Raw genomic sequence first — 23,971 nt, forward strand, 5'->3', positions numbered from 1 at the left:
ATGCCTCTATCTAATTTAATTCCCTTTCCGTCGTGCTATTTTTGGGCTACATTGTAGAACTTTCATTCAGGTTTATTCAACATTAACTCAGAGGCATAGTCCCATTTTACTCATCCATAAAGCTTCCTTGATTTGAAAGAACCTACTCAACTAGTAAAGAATTTAACAGCAAATAGGTTACATGCTCTAGTCCTTAGGCAAAGATATTTCAGTTTAGATGTCTGTATACTGCACTTTAACAGATGGTATTAATTATTGTGGTTCCACTTTACACTATTCTGTGCAGTTGGGGAATAGTTTATATTAATAACAATTACAGTAATACAGAATGGCGTGGCGTGCTTGGGGATCCATATTCTGCATTCTCTGGAAAACAAATTGTGGCCAGGATGGAGTCTCCCCTTAGAAACCACTTCAGCAAATGGTGAAAAATGCTGCATTCTGGAAGTAAATTCAAAGCAGGTGGACGGGGCAGCAGGAAGCCATATTGAGGAGAAATGGGCACCTTCAGTCTCTCTCATTGCATATTTGTCAACTCCACCTGTTTATGTAATGACAAAGAGCTAGACATTAATAACTGAATGGAAAGAATGACTTCCCATTGAAACAGAGATGCTATTCTGAAGCTGTATATGAAATTTCCAGTTGTTACTGGTAATGGTCTGTCATCTACCTATAAACATTTATTTCGAAGTAGAACAAGTGTGACTGCATTATCAAAGTAAATACTAAGCTATGGAAACAGTACTCTGTTGCAGTCTACTTAAGGATCGTGTTCCTTTTTACTCTTGGCCACATCTGTCCCTTCTGTTTGCCACTGGCAACCTGTGCTGAAAGTTAGTAGGGGTGACGATTTTTAACTTGTTACCACTAGTGAGCTGATTGCCTTTCAAGCCTTCCCTAATCTGCACATTCGCTGCAGGACTTGAATTCTGCCTGGCACAAACTTTTAGAAGAGCTGAAGCACTGGCTTCCTGAGTGCCAGTGTCTCAGATTAGATTTAACTGTGTGCTATTTACATTTGGAGTTAGATTTTATCATTAGTCAATTAAACCAGCAGACATGGATTAGTGCTCAGTATATGTGTCAATTTATCCTCAAAGCACAGTCATCTTGTTTGTCAGCTAGTACATGGTTTATTCCATTATTCACCTGAGACATCTGCTTTGCCAGTTAATCAGCCAGTCATTTTGTGTTAGTTTTTAAGCAACAGACTGTATGTTCAACTTTAGTTAATCCAGGTTGTTTGCTCAGAGATTTTTTTTTAGTAACAGATCCTAGAGTTCTCCTGGAGATTTATCCTACAGCTAATTAAGAAGCTGTTTTTATGATTCACTTTACCAGGGCTGAGACACAAACAGCTCTGTTGCAAAGCAAACCTTCTGCAGGAAAGTGGGGCCAAATCCCCCTCTCTCAGCTGAAAGAATTATTTGCTAACTAGTAACATATTCTGCAAGAGAAATAAAATGGGTTTAACTCTCTCAGAGCCTGGAACAAAGTGTTTGTGTTTGCTCTGAAGCATGTTGCTAATCACCCTAAATTAAAAAAGATATTCTATAAGTAATCTTAAAAAAAAACTCAGACAAAACCAGAAAAATAACACCAAAAAGAAGGACTACAATAAATTTGCCTTCTCAGATTCGTCTTCTAGCCAAGGCTGACAGAAATCATAGAGCAGTAAGGCATTAAATGACAATCCTGGAGTCACTTCTAATCCCAGCCTTACCCCGACCCACCCCAAGTAAATTGCACCACACAGCCTCTTGCCCCACAAATTAATTGCGTAACTGAAGAGGTAAGACTAGTCTGTGCAATGTGGCAAACTCCTAGATATCTGAGTAGGAATTTAAATGTGCACTGTCAGAAGTAGGAAGAGTTAATACTAGAAGAGGGAAAACACATTTATCCTGCCTCTACAAGTAGGCAGAAGCACTCAAGGCCAGGTGAGGCTCTTATGGTAATTGGTTATTCTCTAAAGGAGGAAAGCATCAGTGTTTTCTTAAATGCTACAAAAGTTCCAGGGGAGTCCTTGAATCAAGCATATTTATTTGTAATTTACAGAAAGTGTATTAGTTACTGAGTACTAGGCATGGGGATTCCTTTTGATATAAAATCCTCCAATACCTTCTTTCTAGTTAGGGACAGTGCTGTGACCCTTTCACAGAAACTGTATGTAAAGCCAGTAGGAATTTTGTCTGCACTACATGGCTAAGATCAAGCCTTAAATATCTCCTGCTCTTGAAGAACAGTATCTAAAATTACACATTGATTTTTTTTTACCAGTCAGGAAATTAATTATTGTATCATCATGTGCTGCCATCAAACATTATTTAAATTAAGTTGGGTTTTCTCTTTTTTTTTTTTTGGAGCCTACTTCTCTTACTTAGAACAATATTAAATATCACATTAACATAGCACCTCTTCTCAGAGAGCTTGCCAAATTGGTGTACACATCTTGCATACAGAATATTTAATCGAATTAACGTAGCCATCTTCTGAAAGTGGGGAAAGGTTTAGGAGGCATACCATGCTCTTATTAATATTGGACATATGAAGTTGAGAAGAATACCTATCCAATGGGAATAACAGGAAAATTTACAGAATTCAACTGTGCTACAAGACAGTAGAATTCTTGTTCTTACAAAAAATTGAGAGATTTCTGATTAATTCAAATGATCAGATTTGTTTCTATTTGATTTCAAAAACAAAATATCCTTTAGAAAATATTCCCCCAAGCATCGTGTTCTGGACTTCTAGATATGGGAAGAAAAAGTGCCAGGCCTGCTAAATCACAAGGTTACTTTTTGTTCCAAGTTCCGCTTGATGCGCTTCAGCCTAAAACAGAAGTAATGTCTCTGCTTCCACTTGGAAGCAGAGACATGGTCCCAACATGTTCATATTTCCTTGGATGTTTCTGAAAGGATTTTCCAAAAGGTCACCTTCTGGCAAGAAACATGGAAAAGTAAAAGCTACTCAGCAGCTCTACAGCTACACAACTCCTTTCTCTAATCTCATATAGCTGCCATTTCACAGCAGGTGAAAACAATGGTAAATGTAGAGCAAGCTAAACAAACCTGTTGGAAGCACATTTTATAAACACATTCAGTGCATTTTACTGACTCTTCCCAGGAGTGTTCCCAACCCTTATGTGGGGCTTCCTTCCAATGCCACTAACCCATCACTTTCCAGAACCTCACTCTGGTTTGCTTGGGACTACATAACATTTGGCATCAAGACTCTGATTTCTCCCCATGCAAATTAATTCCTTGCTGGTATTAGTAACTGCCTGAGAAGTTTAACCCTTCTGACTTCATATTAGTGGCAGACAGCTGTATGAATATCTCTCTGTTAGCCACACAAACCAGATGTATCTATTAAAACCACATATACCCTTGTAACTTTAGGGTAAGAAAAGGAATTCTGGGGTTTGATGTGTATATCTTTTAAAGGTTATCTTTTAAAAACAATCTGAGAGATTGTCAGACCAAATACCTTCTGTAATTTGCAAAGTATTAATATTACTTGCAAGAAGTCAGTTTTTCATATGCAAATATTTGTATACACTCAGACTAATCTACTACTTACTTCTTTGTTTAGACAATGTTTCACTGGTTTTTCAAGGAGCTTATCTCAACCTATATTATATCACATCTCCTTCTTAGATGGCAGTGAAGCACTTCAGCTTTATGGAATTTTGTTTCCTTCCAGTTCCAACAGGGCTGAAGATTTTGTTTTGTTTTGTTTTCTGTTTTGCTTTCTGTTGCTCAAGAAACAGGTTTTCAGTTGATTCTTTATTTCAAAATCATCCCCCCTCCCTATTTATTATTTTCTTAGGGATTTTCCTTCGGTGGTGGCTCATGTTTTTTACTAGGGCCATCAAAAACATCCACTTGATTTGTACTGAGCAGTCTCACTTTGAACAGAGATACATAAAGCATTTCCCATTTTATTTTTTTCCATAGCTATAAAAATTACTATTTTGTATTGTTAGTGCTGTAATGCATGTAAGTTCTGAGTCAGCTTTAAATTAAAACTCTTTAAACTTGGAGGGAGATGGAAAAGGAGAAAAAATACCACTCTTTCTCATTTAATTTTATTTTTCAGCATATGTAGCAAACTGGATGTAGAGTCCAAGTCCAACGCTTTAGTATGCAGCATAATGAGACTTTCTGTCCAAATGCAGTCATAATATTTTGTTCGTTTTATTTCTGGCTCAGTAAAACTGATAATAAATAAGTAATTTGGAAAAGTAAAAAATAGTATGTGCATTGAAAAAGCTTTTAAAAGAAGTCTTGTTTCTATCATGACTACACGTTTCAAGCATGACTATTTTCATAACATGTAACTTGTGGAAAATATTTTATATGCGTTATTATTAAAAAGGAGGTATTTCTATTGGTTTCACACAAAATGTAATTAAAAGGTTTAGGATATACAGAACCTCATTTTCAAAGCCTGAACTTGTTTAAGTAAGTGACTTGTGCCAAACCCTTTTCTTTAATGTTCTTCCTGACTGTAAATCACAGCAACTTCTGATGTAGATTGATGGAGCAATGAGCTAAAGATTTTCTGAAAATCACTAATATTATCTATACAGAATTTTTCAGACTTGTTCTCTTTTTTTAACCCCTTTGAAAACGAAAAGGAAATACCATATCATTACCATATCTTAGACGGGCAATGAATAATCTGAAGTAGAGGAAAACTGAGAAAAATACACCCTCTGTTGATCTATTGAAGGGTCTAGACCAGGAAGGCAGGTGGTTTTGCTTTGCTTGGCTGGCTTTGGAGCTCTTCTATAGCCAAAGCTGCCTACAGTGTATGGCCCAGCATGTGACACCCATATCTGCATTTCACAGAGTAAATTCAGCCTTCATTTGAGTCTGCCTGTACTTCCCATCTGACATTCCAGTGGGCTACATCCAAGCCATTGCAGGAAAGTCACCAAGGCATCTTCAAGAGGGGATTAGAGGTGGTTTTATTGCATCCACTAAGCAGACTGATCACAGAGGTTCATTAAAGACTTCTTGGGAACAGGAGCTGCTAGCAGTCAAAACTAGCCATGAAGATACACCTGTAGATAAGTGATGTGGACAGTTGGCTAACCTGGCCCTGAGCACTTCCTTTGAGCTGTGTGCATAGCATGACAGGGAATGGCTGACAAAAGTGATCTATTCAGAAGCTGATAATATGACATTTGTCTACACACAGCTCAGAATTAGACAGAAAAACACAGTTGCACAAAAATGTCAAAGGAAAAACTTAAATAATTCAGAAATTGTTTCTACAGATGGCCAGAATATCCATAATGATAGAGAAAGCAGAAAGAACAGGACAGAATTATAAGCAAAGCTTCCATACTCCTAGACTAAATATTACTATGATCTAAATATTTTGCAATCCCTTCCTCCCCCCACTAACCCTTTTAAAGAGTTCATTTGTGACCTCTTCTCTAATCTCTTTCACTGAGACAACAGGTGGTGGTCACAGATTACATGATACCAGGCTGCATGGTCCATACATCTGAGCATCAAAGATTCAGCGCAGTAGAACCATAATCATAGATGCTTCTGGAATGTATTCTAGAGGTTCTTGAATTTTAACACATCAGACTGTAAGGAGCCTTTCTCAGAAAAAACACAAAAATTTAAAATAAAAAACAAAAGAGGAACTATGAATCTTCTGATGGATAATTAACGTGCTTTTTTTAACGAAAAAAAATCTCCCTAAATTTGAAAATCTCTACCAATCTCCTACTTTAAAGACCTCAGAAAACTCCTTCTTTACATCTAGAGTTTGGGTCTGCTGGTGACTTGTTCAATGGAAAAGATGAAGTGGGAGGAAAACTGGACATGGTGCCATGATTAACAGATTGTATGAGTTTTTTCCAGCTCTTATCTACCACTGACAATGTGTTGGTGTTTTTTGATTGTCATATCAGTGACACTGATCTGAACAGAAGAACAGGTATTATTCATTTTAAATTGAGCTTCTCTTGATCTTTTGCTTTGCTGTCTATCTATTTTTCTGCTGAAACCATTGCTTGGCCCTGAAGTGCCTACTTACAGCATGTACTTTTATTTTGGGAAAAGGGAGAAAAAGCCTTTCCCTAACCCCACCTGTGTTTATTCATCTGGAATAGTCTGAGATGTTACATACTAACCTGGTAACCTGTGGCAATCTACCAAGAAGGTGAGGCTTTGCTGGATATTATATCAAAATGAGAAATAAAACATGAAAAATTGAAATGCTAAGGCTGCAGAGAGAGCTTACAGTGCTATAATATATTTAAATAAAATATACAGTGTGTGTTTAAGGTAACTGAATAAGGTTTAATAAATATTTAAAGGCTGGTTCTTGTCCTAGTACTAGCATTCCCATTCAAAGTAGTGCTAACATACAAAAATGTTGCAAAACCATTATTTGTTATATGCAAAGCAGGTCTACTACTGGGCCTCTCATACAAATACGGTTCCCACTCACTGCCTTTGACATTAAAGATAAAAAGCAAGGCTCAGACAGGATAGGATGTGGCTAATCCAAAGCTATTAAATAATTCTGACACTGCATCTGCCCAGAATTTGGCTAACACAAAAATAATTTACAATTTCTCCTGGTTAAGTATACATGCTTCGCAGCTATTAGGAAGGCATGAGCTACACCTACTGCATTTAGCCTTTTTCTCTCTGACCTGTTATCAGTGTTAGCCATAAAATAAGGGGTTAAAAAAGCAAAAGTAGAATTAATTTGGGCTCAGCCATTGGGGAGAGTGTTTCAGCTGCTCTTCTGCAGTGAGGTGCCTGTTTGGAACTAAGAGCTAAGGCAAGATTGCCTATGAAAATATTTTTTCTGGAGAAAAAATTGGGAACAGTATATGAAACCAATTTCTTCCAAACAATACAATTCCTGACTCTATTAGGGACACTCACTGGATTCACAGTGGGTCTACACTTCCACTCTCTCCTTTCTCTTAATGTGCAAAAGTGATTGTTTCAAAACATGGTTTTCGATTTAAAATAATTAATTACTAAATTACAGAAAGCTCTGCTTTGCTTAAGGTTTCTTCCAGCAGTTTTTAACTTGACTTAAGTTCAAAGACATTTTTAATTTGGTGTTTGTCTTTTCTTTGGTGACTCAGGTCTTTTGGGAAAAATAATAATAAAAAAATTCATTCCAAGGACAACTGCTTTGTATTACCCAGTCACATCCATAATCCTCACTCAGGAACAGTATGTGAGGATCAAAGTGACACAGCAGAAAGCGAGCAAGTCAGGGAAAGGACTTGCATCTTCTAACTACAAGGAGATGGTAAATGGAATTTCCTTCTAAACAGCTGGGAGGGTATTACAATTTGCTTTTTCAAGGGGAGATAACTACACAGCTGAAGGAGAGCTGGAGCATTCAGAAGTCAAAAAGTACTTGGGAAGTCATATTTATGAATCTGATGCCTGGCTTTTATCTTTGTGTCCTTTGACACTGCTGTTTAGTTACCTTGATCTCTTCTTTCTGCTATGAAAAATTAGCTGAAGGATGAAAATTTACTTTTCACAATGCTTTGGCCACCTCTTTCTGTCTCCTCATGCACTGCAGGCAGGGGGAGATCTTGGGAATAGTGGGGTTAGCCCCTGCAAGAACTTTATATCCTTTGCATCTGAGTTTTAGTTCATTCCCACAGAGCTGCTGCTGCCTGCAGGCATATTTAGCTGCATTTTCACCAATGTACTAGCTCTTGAATCCCTGTAGTCCTTCATCCCTTTTCTCTTTTACAGCTGGTTTCAAAACTGGTGGGTTATGCATAATGATAGGAGGTCCTTCCTCCTGGAAAACTAAGTCATTGAGATATAAAATTAGTCTCTCCCACACTTTTGAAAACTGTACATGATGCAAAAGTTTAGCACAGTTACCTTACAATATGTGGGTACAACACACAGGGTGTAAGCCTGCATTTTTATTAGTCCTCACCTGCCAGTATCCAGTCACAGTCACTTTTCTGTAACTCTCTTATTTGGGTGTAGCAGGCTGGGCACAACAGTAAAGCAGTGTCAAGGCTTAACCACAGCTGGTGATGAAGCCCCACACAGCCACTCACTCACTCCCCCCTGGTGGGACAGGGGAGAGAATCAGGAGAGTAAAAGTGAGAAAACTCATGGGTTGAGATAAAGACAGTTTAACAGGTAAAGCAAAAGCTGCGCACACAAGCAAAGCAAGACAAGGAATTCATTCACTCCTTCCCATGGGCAGGCAGACGTTCAGCCATCTCCAGGAAAGCAGGGCTCCATCACGCTTAATGGTGACTTGGGAAGACAAATGCCATGACTCTGAATAGCCCCCGCTTCCTTCTTCCTCCAGCTTTATATACTGAGCATGACGTCATATGGTATGAGATATCCCTTTGGTCATTTGGGGTCAGCTGTCCCAGCTGTGGCCTTTCCCAACTTCCTGTGCACCCCCAGCCCACTCACTGGTGCCCTTAACGCTGTGTAAGCACTGCTCAGCAGTAACTAAAACATCCCTGTGTTATTGACACTGTGTTCAGCACAAATCCAACCATATTCCCATACGAGCTACTATGGAAAAAATTAACTCTATCTCAGTCAACAGCAGCACAAGCAGTCTTCTGGTAGCAACAGCAACATCACTTCGGTTGTAATATTTGTTTCATGAAAAATGTAGCAGGTAAGGAAATTCTGGCCAGCCCATGCACTACTGAGGGAGAGATTTCAAGACAAAAGGGGTCTCTGAAGGGCTTATCTGACTGAATGTAACAAATCTCAAAACATATATATGCCAAGAGGTTCTGGGAACTCAGAATTTGTCGGACTTTTTTCAGACTGTCACCATAATAGCAGAAAGACCCTAAGACTAAAGAAAGATCTTATTCGTTGCAAATATTTCTGTCCTTTCTTGTCTTTTCCTTATTATTAAAGTCCACACTGTCATACCGTCACATGCTGACTCTAATGCTCCAAGACATCAGTCAGCCTGTATTCTAATGAACTGTTAGTAGTGAGGTTGTTCAGTTAGAAACACTGGCCCTGCATATTTCAGTCTGGCTCAGCACTGCAAAACCTTTAAGCACCACAAGAAGTCTCAGAAACATTACTTTCTTATATTTAAAGATAATTTGAATTTGTTAAATGATGCTTCAAGTCTAATAGCATATTGTGAATGATGAATGAAGAATGCTTAGCAAACTAATAAACAACTGAAGACATCCAGAAGACCTACTGTTCTTAAAACAAGGTTCACACTGATATATATTCACAATGGTTTTGGCTCTTTCTTGTACTTTTTAGAATAGATGATCTTTTGATCAATAGCAAGACTTTCCAATGACAGAATTATCTCCACTCTAAATTGCCATCTGATTATTGCATGGGTCAGAACTTCTTCACCTACCGACATAAATACTAGCACATAACTCACTCTGTGCATGTTAAGAGGGCTTTTCCTGTAAAGCATATTAAATCATGTATCTTGAGAAGCAAAATAACTGCTCTGACAGTTCTGCTCTTTAATCAGAGATAACAAATCATACCTTTCTTTCACATTCTTCAGCTTTCAAGAACAAGCTATTAATAGTTAGTAATATGGTAATTGTTATATGAGATATAATTGTATGGTCAATTGTTTCTGTCAGTGGCTGTTTTAAATACAGCAGAAGAAATTCCAAGGAACCCCATAATATTAAGTTCTGAAATTACCTAACAAAAATAAAAGTTTCCTGCTAACTTCACAAACCTATGACTCATTTATGTCTTGTAAAATGAAATACAATATATTCAGAAATTTAAAAGATTTAGTTGTAATAGGATATTCACCAAAAAAATCTCATATTTTCTTTTAATTTGGCCAAGCATACAGTAGCTTTTAGCTGTTACATTGATAGGTCTTGCTCATGAATTTGTTTCTACTATTAACGTAATCAAAGCTGTTCCCTCTGCTCTGTGGTTGAATGCTCAGCTGAAATATATTTTATCTTTCCTTAATAATTAGTGAAGGCTTTTCCTTTTGTTTTGTTTATTTATGTAATTTTTTTTAGCATATTGTTTTCCTTTAGGTCACCAACAAGTAATTAAATTGCCTGTTTCCCCATTGATGGCAGACTCCTACTCATCCCAAACTCCTCTGTGATCTTACCATCAGTTCCTTCTGCTCCATCTAGGGACTGTCTTATCTTAGGCATCTAACTACTCTAATATAAAAGAATCTGTCCCTTAAAGAAAGGTTTTATGAAAGTGTGTATTGTTGTTCCACAACCTCTGATTTTTGGCTACATTAAGCCTAATGAACAAAAGTGGGGAAAAATTACTGATAAAGGTAAATTTAAGCTATGTTTACAGCTCAATACGTAGTCATCTGCACTCACAATGCTTTTCACTCATCTACTCCCACTCTGCAAGAAATTAACAGCAATGTTGTTCCATGAATTGTGGGGCTGATCTGTGTCATCTCAAATTTCTACTGCAAGTTGGATCAACTGAAATGGTGCTCTAATTGATGCCTGTTATCTGAAGAAGTGGTCTACAGATCAGGAGTCATCAACTGAAGGACTGTGTTGTTGTTATTCCTGCATTAGAGGTGATGAATATGGTTGTATAGGAAGAACAGAAAAAAAAATTAATGTTATTTATTAAGTTTTAGTGAAATTGCATGGGTTTGAGCTACTATGGGAGAACTGATAGGCACTTCTGGTTAAAATGTCATCTAAACATGCAGTGAGATCAGTGTCTAACGGTTCTAGATTCTGTGATTTTTTTTCACTTTTGCTGGGAAATCTGACATTGCTGAAACAACACAAGACACTTAAGTGCTCTGCAACTTCATGGTAAAGGTTGTACTGAGCAACATGGGAGATCTTGTCAGCATAAATTGACATGTGGAATATTACCTCTGAATCAGCACCCAAGTGTCATAACTATGAGTCTGTCTAAAGCCTCTGCTCTAACCATAAGGATACACACATGCTCTTCCTGAGTGGAAAATCTCATGGTGAAATCTATAAATTGAGATTTAATTTTCACTAAACACTTTTAAAATCTTGGTTTTGTTCCAGTCTGTAATAAACGAATGTCAAAGTCTCAAACGTTACTACAAAATAGAACTGGCAACTTCTGCAAAGCTCTGATCTGGCATGCTCTGTTAACAATATTTGCAGAGGATGAATGGTTTGGCAGATAATAATCACAGAATTGCTATGGAACCACGGTCTTCATCTGCAGAATTTTCCAAGCTGCTTCTCCCAGTAATAAGCCACATAAATTTAGACTTTTAACCATATACCAGTCACTTGAGAAGTAACAGCTCAGGATGTGTAAACCAGTTTAGAACATAAACCAGTTCAGAATATAAAACAATGTGTATGCCTATTATAGAGAATGCTATTTAACTACAGAAATAATTTTTTTTTCCTTTCCAAATAAGCATGTTGATAAAGGTATAAACACAGTTTAATTTTGTATTTGGCAACATCCTTTATTACTCTGTTGAATGATAGATACCATGGCATGTTGGAACATGCTACAGCTTCTAGCTGGATTCAACTGAATAAATGGGAGGAGGCTTAGTCAGGTTGAAAAGGTATTATAGTTGTAATCCATTCAACTGTGGTATTTAATCTGTTGCTTTCAATTTCATAATTGGATCTTACAAATAAAATAAATTGGATATAATATACAAATAGGATAAATTATATGTATATAATGGGATAAATATTTAATAAGATATAAAGGATTATTGCTCAGGGTAGATGTACCCTGAACATTTTCTTGGTATCTAGATCTCTGCATAGAGGGTACACCTTCTGGCAAGGTACCAGAGAAAGCTCCTTGGGTGATGGGAAGTCCTTGTTCCTTGCAGGGCTCACTCTTCCAAAGTGCTGGAAAGAGATACACTTCTGGAAGTGTTAGAGGGGACTGTGGAGCTTTTTGTCACCTGAGTGTGACCCTAGAGAAAGTTGTTCTGTAAGGATATGTGGGGGATAGACATGTGCTGTGTGATTAACTTGTTTTATTTCTATTTGATCTCTCTGCATTTCCTGTTATTTTACAAAGTTAAATGTATTAGTTTATGTTCTGATGAAATTTAATTTAAAGACTCTACCTGAAGTCCTGTCCCACTGTAAGTACTTCTGTCTTTTGCTTGTGTATGTCACACAGATACCAAATATTCTGGTGCCCAGCTCCATAATAAACTGCTTTCCCATTCTGCAGATGAGACTGTCTCTTCATTGTGGAGTACTCCCAGTGTAGCTAAGGCACAACGGGAAGATAACATTGTTATTCTTCCTTCTAATCACTTCATATGTCTACGCATTGGACAGTTATGAAAATCACTATGTAGTAACTGTCACAATTTACACCACTGTTATATTTCTGAAGTAGTTAGCTATTGTTTCTGTTAAATTGCTTTAACTGCTCTTAGGTGAATAACTTGAGCTACCTGCAAATGACAAAAATTATTGTTCTGGAATGCAGTCACTTATGGCTGCATGCTTAAAAATCCTACCAAAATCTAGGGATTGGATTTCACCATCAATTTTTAAGGTTTTAACCTTTTCTTTTTTAAGACTCAACAACTTTTCTACTAAAAAGTTGCCATTCATTTTAAGATGCTTTAATTATAGCAGTGGAGCAGAACAGAGCAACAAATAGAAGTGATACTATGGAAAAATACCATAGAAATGCTGAAAAGGACCTCAAATCACAATATCTTTCACTATTTTCCTACAGGTACAGATGAATTCAATGTCTTTTGAATGTCTTGCAGTTCCAAAGTCCAGTAGCTAAAGAATTAATATCAATACCAATAAATGGGAGTATAGCATTGTGACTGTATGTAATTTGCATGTTGTATAAGAGGAGATAATGAACAAGGTTCAGGAGGCGAGGCTCTTGGAAGATAAAAAACTGATTCAAGGACAAAGCCAATCAGAATAAAATAGTTCATGCACTGGGAGTGGGGCTGGATGTTGACTGTAGGATTGGGCTATGAACTTGTCTCAAAATTTGTCATTAATTACCCATCTTCAGTGCCACATTTCATATTTTAATACTGAATTATTATGACTAGACATTAAATTATAATGCAGCGGACTATTACCTATCTCTAAAGAGGCAGCTTCACAGTGAAAGGAAAACTGATGCTATTTTGACAGACAGCAAAAAAGTCCAACATACTTGGCCTTAATGGGCTCAAATCCTCATTCCATACTATGGGCATATACCATGCTATAGATAAAGATCATATTCACAGAATCATGCAAGGTGGGTATTCTTTCCCCAAAAACCTTCTTATTTTTAAATTAATGGTAAAAAAAAAAAAGATCTTTACTGTCCAAAATATGCAGGCAACACTTATCTTTGTGCTCTGCGATACATCTCATTTCCATTGGTTAATGTCAGCTGATGAAACAACTCAGCCTTGACATTCTTCACTTGAGGTTGATAAATAAAAGACAGTGGCAATAAATAACAAGCTTTCAGAACTAGAACCCTATGCAATAGCAATATGGTGCTTTGTATTAAATGATATGTTTTTTTATATATATAATGGGATAATGCAGTACAAATGTGGTGCTTTTTTTTAAACTTTTAAAGACCAAAACTATGCCAGATTTTAGCAAGGAGCTCTGTTTCTTCACTAAGAGATGTTAGAACAATTGACCAATTAATGTACACACTTACTAAACTTTACCCCTGAAAATTATCTATGCATCTGTACACAATGGTCACTGAAGGAAGAGCAGGAATTTTGGAATCATCTCATGCAGAATTAAGTTCATTACTTTGCCCTTTGGTTGCCTGCCTAACTAGCCTGTTCTGCATAAACTGAGCTCCTATAAATTTGTGCTTTTTTTTTTCCCTGTTAAAGAGCCTGCTTTTATTAAACTGATACTTTTAAATAAATGCTCATTTCAGACTCCTCTCTTCAATCTACTTCCCCTACCCAGCTGTATTAATTTAGAGCCAAAATATGATGCACATTAAGACTGATCTGGTTTACATGGTGTTTAAAAGCAAGAGTAACTAAATACACACAAATCCTCAGTATCTGAAGGAGTGAAATCCTTGTCATTTTTTCTAATTATTACTTATTAATTCCCTCTAGATTCTCCCTGATTGTTGTTGTAAAGCTATTCAGCTCAGCTTTTCAAGAGAACTTAAGTAAGGAAAGACCTAACTCCTTTCAAAGACAGTGTGAAGAGCACACATGGCTGAGAGCAACAAACCTATTCTTCATCAATCCACCATTTCTTTTTGTTATACTTCACTTACCACTTCAGCATTTCCATTCACTGACGCTTTAGCTAGTGCTAAAATTCACATTTATATTTGTGGTGGGTTGACCCTGGCTGGACACCAGGTGCCCACCAAAGCCATTTTATCATTCCCCCTCCTCAGCTGGACAATGAGAGAAAATATAATGAAAGATTCATGGGTCAAGATAAGGACAGGGAGAGATCACTCACCAATTACTGTCACAGGCAAAACAGACTTGACTCTGGGAAACTAATTTAATTTGTTACGAATCAAATCAGAGTAGGGTAATAAGACAATAAAACCAGACCTTAAAAACACCTTCCCCCCACCCCTCTCTTCTTCCCAGGCTTAACTTTATTCCCAATTTTCTCTGCCTCCTCCCCCTCTGAGCGGCACAGGGGGACAGGGAACGGGGGTTGTGGTCAGTTCATCACACCTTGTCTCTGCTGCTCCTTCCTCCTAAGGAGGAAGACTCCTCACACTCTTCCCCTGCTCCAGCATGGGGTCCCTCCCACAGAAGACAGTCCTCCACGAACTTCTGCAACGTGAGCTCTTCCCACAGGCTACAGTTCTCATGAACTGCTCCAGCATGGGCCCCTTCCATGAGGTCACAAGTCCTGAGCCTGCTCCAGTGTGGGCTTCCCATGGGGTCACAGCCTCCTTTGGGCCCATCCACCTGCTCCAGTGTGGAGTCCTCCACGGGCTGCAGGTGGTATCTGCTCCACTGTAACCTCCATGGGCTGCAGGGCACAGCCTGCCTCACCATGGTCTTCACCACAGGCTGCAGGGGAATCTCTGCTCTGGTGTCTGGAGCACCTCCTCCCCCTCCTTCTTCACTGACCTGGGTGTCTGCAGAGTTCTTCCTCTCACATATTCTCACTCCTCTCTCCACTGTTATGCATAGCAGGGTTGGGTTTTTTTCCCCTTTCACTGAGTGGCCCAGCCTTGGACAGCAGCAGGTCCATCCCGGAGCTGGCTGGCAGTGGTTCTGCAGACACAGGGGAAGCTTCTTGCAGATTCTCACAGAAGCCTCCCCTGTAGCTCCTGCTGCTACCAAAACTTTGCCACACAAACCCAATACAATTTTCTACCAAACTTTGTCATGTATGCAGTTCAAAAGCTTGAAATGCAGGGCTTTACTGTGATGGTATTAGGCTGCCAGAAATACAGTTTTGTAGCAGCTATATCTATTTAGAGATATATGGGGATTTTGCTGAACTGTTTTTGCTTTAATGAGAACCTTTTTTAAATATTTCAGTGTTGTCTTCCTCTAGGTCTAACAAAAAAAAATAAATTCAAAAATACCTTGACATTTTGCTGGTGAGAACAAAGAAGTCCCAGCAAGAATTCTCAGTCTTCGATTAGCCCAAGGCCAAAGCAGAGCTAATGCCCCTACACAGTCACCCAGCATGAATTGCACTCCATTAAACTATGGTGAAAGCAAGTTCGCTTAACTCTTCTATTAGTAGGGATTGGTAGTACCCTATCAACATTTCTTATGTGTGTCACTGGAGAAAGGTCTAGGATCACATGTTTCTTCTAAGAGTGTTAATCATTTTCTTTAGCTCAGATGTTTACATAAACCTAGGAGCATGTCAGAACTAGAGATGAAGCTGCAATAGGTCTAGACCTGCCTGATCAAAACTTCTATGATCACTGACAAGATCATTCAACCCGAAAAAGGAAATTATGCTATTACTAAATACTACCAACATACCTAACAGAGACAGATTGAAGAAGCTGAAGTGGGAAGAGTTGAAACCCAGGCACAGTTAGACCAAGTCCTCTGTTGCTGATTCAGAGTGAACATTTATATGCACTAACCAATACCTTGGACAAATATCTTTATTACTGATTTGCTGAATAAAAAGCCTAACTTTTACAATCTGTCCTGTCTTCCATCACTTTTATCACATACACCTGAAAAATATAATTTCAAAAAAATTCATACTTTCCTTTTCCCTTCCTCTTCTAATTGAGCTTAGTTAGTTCAACAATCAAACTGAATTAGTGCCACTTGCAGCACACATGCTGTTGGTCCTCCTGTTAGAAGAGTTCACATTTATTTGACCCATCAAAGAGAGGCTACGTGAGCAGACTAAGACAAGGCACTTGTTGCAGAAATGAAGCTGTTCCACTTGCCGTAGAATGCTGCATCCAGCTGTTCATTTATTGCAGCCCCATGTCGGAGCAACAAGGCTGACAAGAAATGGAATCAGCAGGCACTGGTAAGAATTGTATTTTTAAAAGACAGTGGTGGTTGTTGAGTTGGAAGAGAGAAGAAATTAGTCATTAGTTTTCCCACCTGTTCTTGTGCTAAATATTGGCATTAATTAGCTAGTTCAGAAATGCCAAGCAGCTGAGCACAGGAGGTTCAATCTAAGTGGTTTAAAGTGCTTCCTGGAGGTTTGTAATGTTGTTCCTTCAGTAAGGCAGGAGCTTCTAATGGGGATATTCTAAAGCATGCTTAGTATCAGATATGTTTTTCAGTCCTTTCTCTTTATTAAGAAGGTTTTCTTGCTGCATGATTTTTTGGGTTGGCTGGCTTACTTGCTTGTTTGTTTTTCATTTAGCTGGTTGTCAGGTTCAAGATAATTAAAAACTAGGCTTTTTTAATGATTTTTTTTTTATGAAGAGTATTAAAAAATATATGTCTATATTTGAACATAGGAGAAATTCAGAAAATACACCTACCTTTTCCCCTCATAATTCCAAATACTTTTAGTCTTACTATGAAAAGTGCTTAGACTTCCTCTGTAATTAGTTTTAAGCCTTTCCCCCCTCTCCTATAACCATGACTTGAATATCTGGAATAATAACTGTCTCTAATTTGACTCTCACTAACTTAGAGCAGAACTGCCTCTGGCGGTTATTTTCCCAGTTTTTCATTTGTTTTCAGCAAGGAGTGAAACTAAGCAACAGTCAGAACTATTGAGATAATTTATTTTCCTATTCCTGTCCTGAATTAAATTGATTTTTAACTGGCTGAAATGTGGCAACCCAGATGGTAATCCATAACCCAGACCACTCAAACAAAATGCAAACAAAAGTTTAGCAAGCTATATACTGTTCCTAACTTTCTAGCTTTTTGTTTCTATAAACAAAACCCAAGCCTAAGATTTTATTTCCACTGATGTAAACTGCCATAGTTTTCCGTAAGCTGTAAGTGTTCTCATTAAGTTATACAACTGGACAAACCCTCAATATTAGTAACTTCAGAGACCGGTGGACTCTATTGCCCTTGGTCAAAATGTGCAATGCAGTCATTTGGTCAAGATGACTTGTGGATCTAGCACTGCTCTTAAGAGAACCACAGGAGATTTGCTGTGTTTTGCCATCTCTCTGTTGGTGTCGGCTTCAGGTGTGCTGCTAACAGAAGCCTCAGACAAGGGCACAACTACAAAGCAGCTAGATATTAGTGAACAAGGAGGGAAGAAAGGGAGCAATCAACTATGAACCAAAGGGGTTTTTCCCATTCTGTGCCATAGTGGCAAACTTGGATTTGTCCTAACAGATGTAGGAAGTTATCAATCTGTTCTGTTTGTGATTCCTGTTGGGTTTTTTTGGTTTGGTTATTTGGGGACCCTTTGGCCAGAGAGGAAAAACATAAGTTGCTTCTGCCCCTTTTTATTTACCTGCAGAAGTGGTTGTACTGCCTTACAAAAAAGGGTGCTTGAAACTGGCCTTCCGAGATCAGGTGCACTGTTATTTAAGGAAGAAGCAGCAGCTTGTCATTTTCTGCAAAAATTAAACCCACTGGTTTAATTTCTCCTGGCAGTAAATGATACTAGGAAATAAGCCATTGGGGCAGTCATTATCAGGATTCATGCTGCTGCTTTCAATTTCTCTTTAGGTTTTTTTTTTTTTCTCCCCCCAGAACACCGCATAGTTTGCCTAACAATTATTTTATATTTGCTGAAGTGTGGGGCATGTTCATCAATGCTTCAATTAGAAGTGCAAACCTATAATTACCATCTCCACAGCCAGAAAAATGTGAAGTTTCATTTGTGATGATGAATATGCAGCTCTTTTTAAAAGTTCCTTAGTGTATTATTAGAAAGTGAAGGAGAAAAAGAAACAGAGGGGGATTTGTCTGACATTTCCACTAGGGAAATGGCAGTTACATGGAGACAGTTTTGTCCCTTTTAGCAGCAAAACATCGAAGACGCTATACCTTTACTTCAATGTATATGACATGAGTGTAGAGACTACGTATAATCTACTTAAGATAACTTTACCAAACATGCCATTTATATAGATGAAAATAATGTTAAGAGCATTGAGATGTGCATTTTTACGCTTTTGTAAAGAAAATAAGAACATGCCTCTGTGTAAGAGCACGTTCTAGCCATTGGCTAGGATTACGAAGGAGTTTTTATGTACTGAGTATGCCCAGTCTTGGGGTACACCTTGGAGTTTCATAAATCTCAAGTGAGTGGTCTAAAGAAAGAACTATACATCAGAGGGCTCTGATCCCTGCTTCCACTTTCAGCTTAGAGCCTCCTTCCAAGGAGGTCACACTATGTTTTTGCCACTTGCTATTGCATCCTTGATTTTAGCCAGCCAGGAGCCATTGCAAAAGCTCTGTGCTTCTCTGTCTGGTATGACTCTATTGAAATTATTCCTGTTGTATAGCAGCATAAGGGATCCTTATAGACTTTAGTTGCTGTGCACAGCTCTTGTTCTGTTCTTACACAACCAGAGAATGAAAGCACTTAGATTATAGGTTGTCCCTGGCCTTTACAGGCTCACACTACTGCAGAGAGTCAGGACCGTCTTGGCTTGCCTTCCTTCTTTTTCTAAATCAGTGCTAGGTATAACTCCAGTGACTACTGTTGCCTGTAGCCATTGGTATCCAGCAGAAAGTGCTGCATCTTGCTGATTTATTCTTTGACACCTCCATTTCAGAAATCCTGCATTAATTGTTTCAAGGACAGTGCTGTCTATTTTTCTTAATAGTCTTGTTCAGCTAAAACAAAATAAGTAGTGAATGGGCACATCTAAGCTGTAGTCAAAATCAGAGAGTGGAGAGAGGCTGCAGCACAACGTGTGTGTGTGGAAAACAGTGCTAATTCCCCAAATTTGTTCACAATTCACAGCAGTGAGGTACAAGTGACTCCTGTGCTATTTTCAGTTGGTCTCTGCTAAATATGATTTGTAAATTCCTGCTGTTTGAGATGTAATGGAAAACATGTGGCATTGAGAAAATAATAAGCAAGAGACAATTGAAAGTTAAGGTTACTGAGTAAAAAGGGTCATTGTCAACTGGATTTGTAAAAGAAAAGGTACTGTTAATAAATAAATGGCAAGGCTATGTCTCAGTGGGTGTATAGGACTACTCACAGGGTGGACCTCATGTAATTCTTATTCATAAATTCAGAATTATTGAAAGTCAAGCAGAGATAGACCTTGCAAAGGAAATTACAAGTGGAAAAGGTTCTCCAGAAAATAGGAAAAAAGTGGCGTTGCAATATGTTAAAAGTGGGTATTGTCTAAAAGATAATATGGGTCTGGCTCAAAAATTAAATGAATACTTCGTCTCAGTTTTCAATAAAGAGGATTCTGTAACACAGGGACAAAGGCAGGTTGGCTAATGGGAATGACTATATAGAAATGCAAATTACAATAGTTAAGGTGAAATAAAACTCAGATGACCCTGGACTTAGGAGGATCAGGTAACCTTTATCAGAGATTCTGAATAATTGGCAGATGAAAACTGAGTTGATTATCACAGATTCTTATTAAACGTATCAACAGGTTTCGTGCTTAATGGCTGAAGAAAAGCAAAGTTAGTAGTTGCAATTAGGAGAGGGATAAAATGTAGGAAAGTAATATAAACACATTAGATATGATAAAATGCAAGAATTTAGAAAGAAGCATGAAGGAAGACACCTATTTGACTTTAGCTATTAAAAGAAGTCCTGATTTACCAACTGGTTTTCATCCAACCAGTCTGGCATTTTCCTTCAAGTTTAAATCTTTGTCTTAATGAGGATCTCAATATTAGAGTTGGGCATAAAAAAAATAAAAATATTTTCATAAATAGTCAACTAATTTTAATAGATTTTGCTTTAGTCATGGCCAACATTAATAATCATCCTTATTTTATTGGCATAAACACATCACACTGTTCAACTGTACTTTTCAACTGACATTTTCCTCTTTGTAAACACAACTGCCTTCACCACTTTAACATTAATGGATCTTAAGCTCATAGCAAAACTATCAGGATGGGAAATACCATCTTAATTTTGGAGGCAAGAGTTGAACCACCACAGAGTGCATGAAGAGAACTGGCAAGGGAATTTGTAGATGAGGCAAGGTTTGAAACAAGGACCAAATCTATTCAGTTTCTTCTTTTCTAAATCCTGCCTTCTGTTTTAAATTTTCTTAAAGCAGGAGAAAGGAAAGAGTCATTCCCAGTACTTTTTCTGTTTTCAAATTGGCAATTTCAAAATATCCATATTCGTTTGCACTTGGTTTTGGGTATGACAGCACTACAGACCTTTCCTGCCGGAAATCCCATACTTAACCCAGCTTAAAAATAGCTCAAGTACCAGTCACAGAGGGGCTGGGGGAATACAGCACTGATTCAAACCTCACCTGAGAAGTTGGATAACTATTGAATACTCTAGTACTCAAGTTATTTTAAAAGTATCTGTGTAGAGGAAGATTGAGTTCACCTAAAATGAGATTTCTGCAGGTAAGCTAAAGGCTCAGTTCACTATCCTAAACGTAGATGCCCTGGGGTATCTTACTTGGTTTCCAGTTGTTGGTCCAGAAGGAAATGGATATATCAGAAGCCTGTCTCATGTAATAAATTCTAAAAATGCTTTTAAAATTATTTACTAAATTATTGTTTCTTATTTACCGAATATGGAATTTGTTTTGTCAGACTTTGTCCTCAAACTCACAAATATGCTCCAGTTAAGAACATGCACATACCAGGTATTTCTTCTATACAGAAGACAGATAGTAGTGAAAGCAAGTACAGGCTTCTGGGGGCTAAATTCGGTCCAAAACTCTGTTTAAACTTTTTGTAAATGGTAATTAACTTCCTCAGAAAAGTTTTTCTTTTTTTTTTTTCTCAGAATTCTGAACATACAGAAAAAATACTGGATCCTAAATGTTGACATTTTCTATGTTCCAAGTGAAATACCACTTAAAATGAGACTTATTATTGTTCTGCCCAGTCCATTTTGGTATTTTCCAGTATACAAGTGCTCATCTTGAGACTCAAGAATAGTGATTGGTACACTTGAAAGTATGAAAACTGCTTAATTAAAAGTGCTGATTTGAAAATTCCTTTTATTCCTTTAAAATTCCTTTTACTCTTTTCTTGGGTGAAGGACTCTCGTGTATGTGTGTATGGGGGTGTGATTGCAGCCAGATCACGGATTGGAGGGGCTGTGTGTCAGCAGTGCCAGCAGCTGCAGAAACCCCAGGGAATGGATGTTGGTGCCAGCAACTGGAGTGGGACCTTGGGTCGCAGGGACCCCTATGTCAGTGGTGCCAGCCACTGGAGCAAGTCTGGGTGAGCAAATGAAGTGCATGAGCACCAGCAAAGATCAAGCCAGGTAAGCCAGTGAGTAGGTGAGGTGGTCTGGGAGCCAAGGAGTAAGTGGGTCTCTAAGAGTGAGATCACAGGGGGTAGGGGAGGCTATTGGGGACCAGGGGAGTCCCAGCTGGGTCTGTGTGTGTGCATGTGTGTGACCTGAGCGCCTCATATATCCAGGTGCCAGCATCTGCGCAGACTGGCTGTCTGAGCCCAGCTGTGGGGCCACCCACATTGTACATATGCACATATGCATATTCCCTCTAGCAGACCTCCATCCTGCTCAGCCAGAGAGGGGAGCAGGATAAGGCCGTTCATGTTTGCGCTCATATGAGTGTTCTGTGAGTTTGTTATCTTGATCTGTGTGGCCAGACCTGTATATATGTGGTGTATACCTGTGCTCCTTATACTACTGGGTGTGTACTGGAAACATGTGCTCAGCCTCGCTATCAGTTCAACATGGAGCTGTGGCAGCATTGCCACTCTCAGACCATCAGATCTGGTACAGTTTTCCTCTAACAAAACAAAAAAAAAACCTCACAAGTCCCACCCTTTGGACAAAAGGAGGTTTTCCTTTTGTATAAAACTGAGACTTTCCCTTTCCACGGGTGAATATAAATTCATTCTTTGTTCTACCAGAAGTCAACATCTGCACTGCAGTGGCTAATAAATAGCTTTTCATCTCAATAAGATGCTAAGGTCTTCCTTTTCTTTGATGGCTGGTGTTTCCTGACTGATGGAAGCTGTCTTTTATTGTGTCTCTCTTTCTCTCTCTGCCCAAGCATTAAAACCACACGTCACCAACACTAAAACACATTAATCATGTGCAGAGTTAGTGCTCTTGACTGCAGCCATATCTGGTCTCAGTCAATCACTTCTGGGTGACAACAGAGTTGAGATCTCTGATCCCCAATCCCTTCCTTATAAATGTGCTGTAACTCCTATTCTTCTTCCCAACCGTGTTCCAAAAATGCAACATTTTGAAGCTTTTGCAAGAACTGACAAATGAATGAGAAGATAAGATTTGAAATCAAAAATATCATCAGCTGTTGGACAGAAGTCAGAACAGGCAAGTAGTTGTTCCCCTAAACCCCTTCCAAAAGAGTGTTGCAGGTGGAGGTGGGAAGAAGTTAGCCATTAGCAAACTTCTTTTACATCTTCCTCCTCTGAAACATGGAATAGATATCTTATTTGCTGCCAGCATGCGGTTCTGGTGTTACTAGTGGAAATCTAAAGACCTAAGAGGACATATGTGGCTGCACTTGCTGGAATGGAATTATGGAATAGCTTTTAAAATAGTCCACTGGTGTTCCAAGAACATTCAAAGTATTAGTTTAAACAGTCTTTCTGCCATACTAGTGGCTGATTACTGAAGTAAAATTCTTAAAATTTCTTTTCAGTTACTAGAATTTACAGTTGGCCTCAGCTTGTTGGTATATGCTACACCATGTTTAGAATGGATTGTAATTTTACCTTTAGTGAATTTCTTAACTGAAAAAGATATTCAGTATACATGGTTCAGTGCTGCCATTCTGAAGCTGCTATGACCTTTTGAGTCTGAAATGGTTTTTTATCAAAGGACTTGCAAATGGACTCATTTATACCTTACATGCCCAACATTTTTGATTCATGCCAGGGCAGAGCCAAGGTTTCTGATGTTATAAATCTGCCTCTTGGTCTTAAAATGCCAAATAGAATGTACAGTCAAAACCCTGATTCTTCAAGATCAACAGGATGTTTGCCGTTGACTTTAATCAGTCCCAAAGTTAATCCTCTATAATATCGCCTTTCTGTTTTATGATTACATATCAAAGGTTAAACATACATTCATGCAGTAATGTTGTGTGCTATGAAATTGTTCTGTGCTGTAAATTTTCCAGTTTTGAAATTATTTCCCTGCTATCTGACAGAGTAGAAATACAGTGGAGGAAGGGGAGAGGGAGAGAGTGCCACTCTATCAAGTGAAGATGTGTTCTCAAAGAATTCAGACTATCTCCTCTTCTGCTGTAATTAGATTTACAGGACTAACAGGTAGCTGTACAGAACACATTTATCATATTCTCAAAGTCAATTTTCATGGTTCTTTCACTCACTCATACTCTAAAGTTCACATTTAACTTTTAATTAAATCTAGAGAATATAAGATTGAGTAAAA

Source organism: Phalacrocorax carbo, chromosome 1, assembly GCF_963921805.1.
Source record: "Phalacrocorax carbo chromosome 1, bPhaCar2.1, whole genome shotgun sequence".
NCBI classification, from domain to species: domain Eukaryota; kingdom Metazoa; phylum Chordata; class Aves; order Suliformes; family Phalacrocoracidae; genus Phalacrocorax; species Phalacrocorax carbo.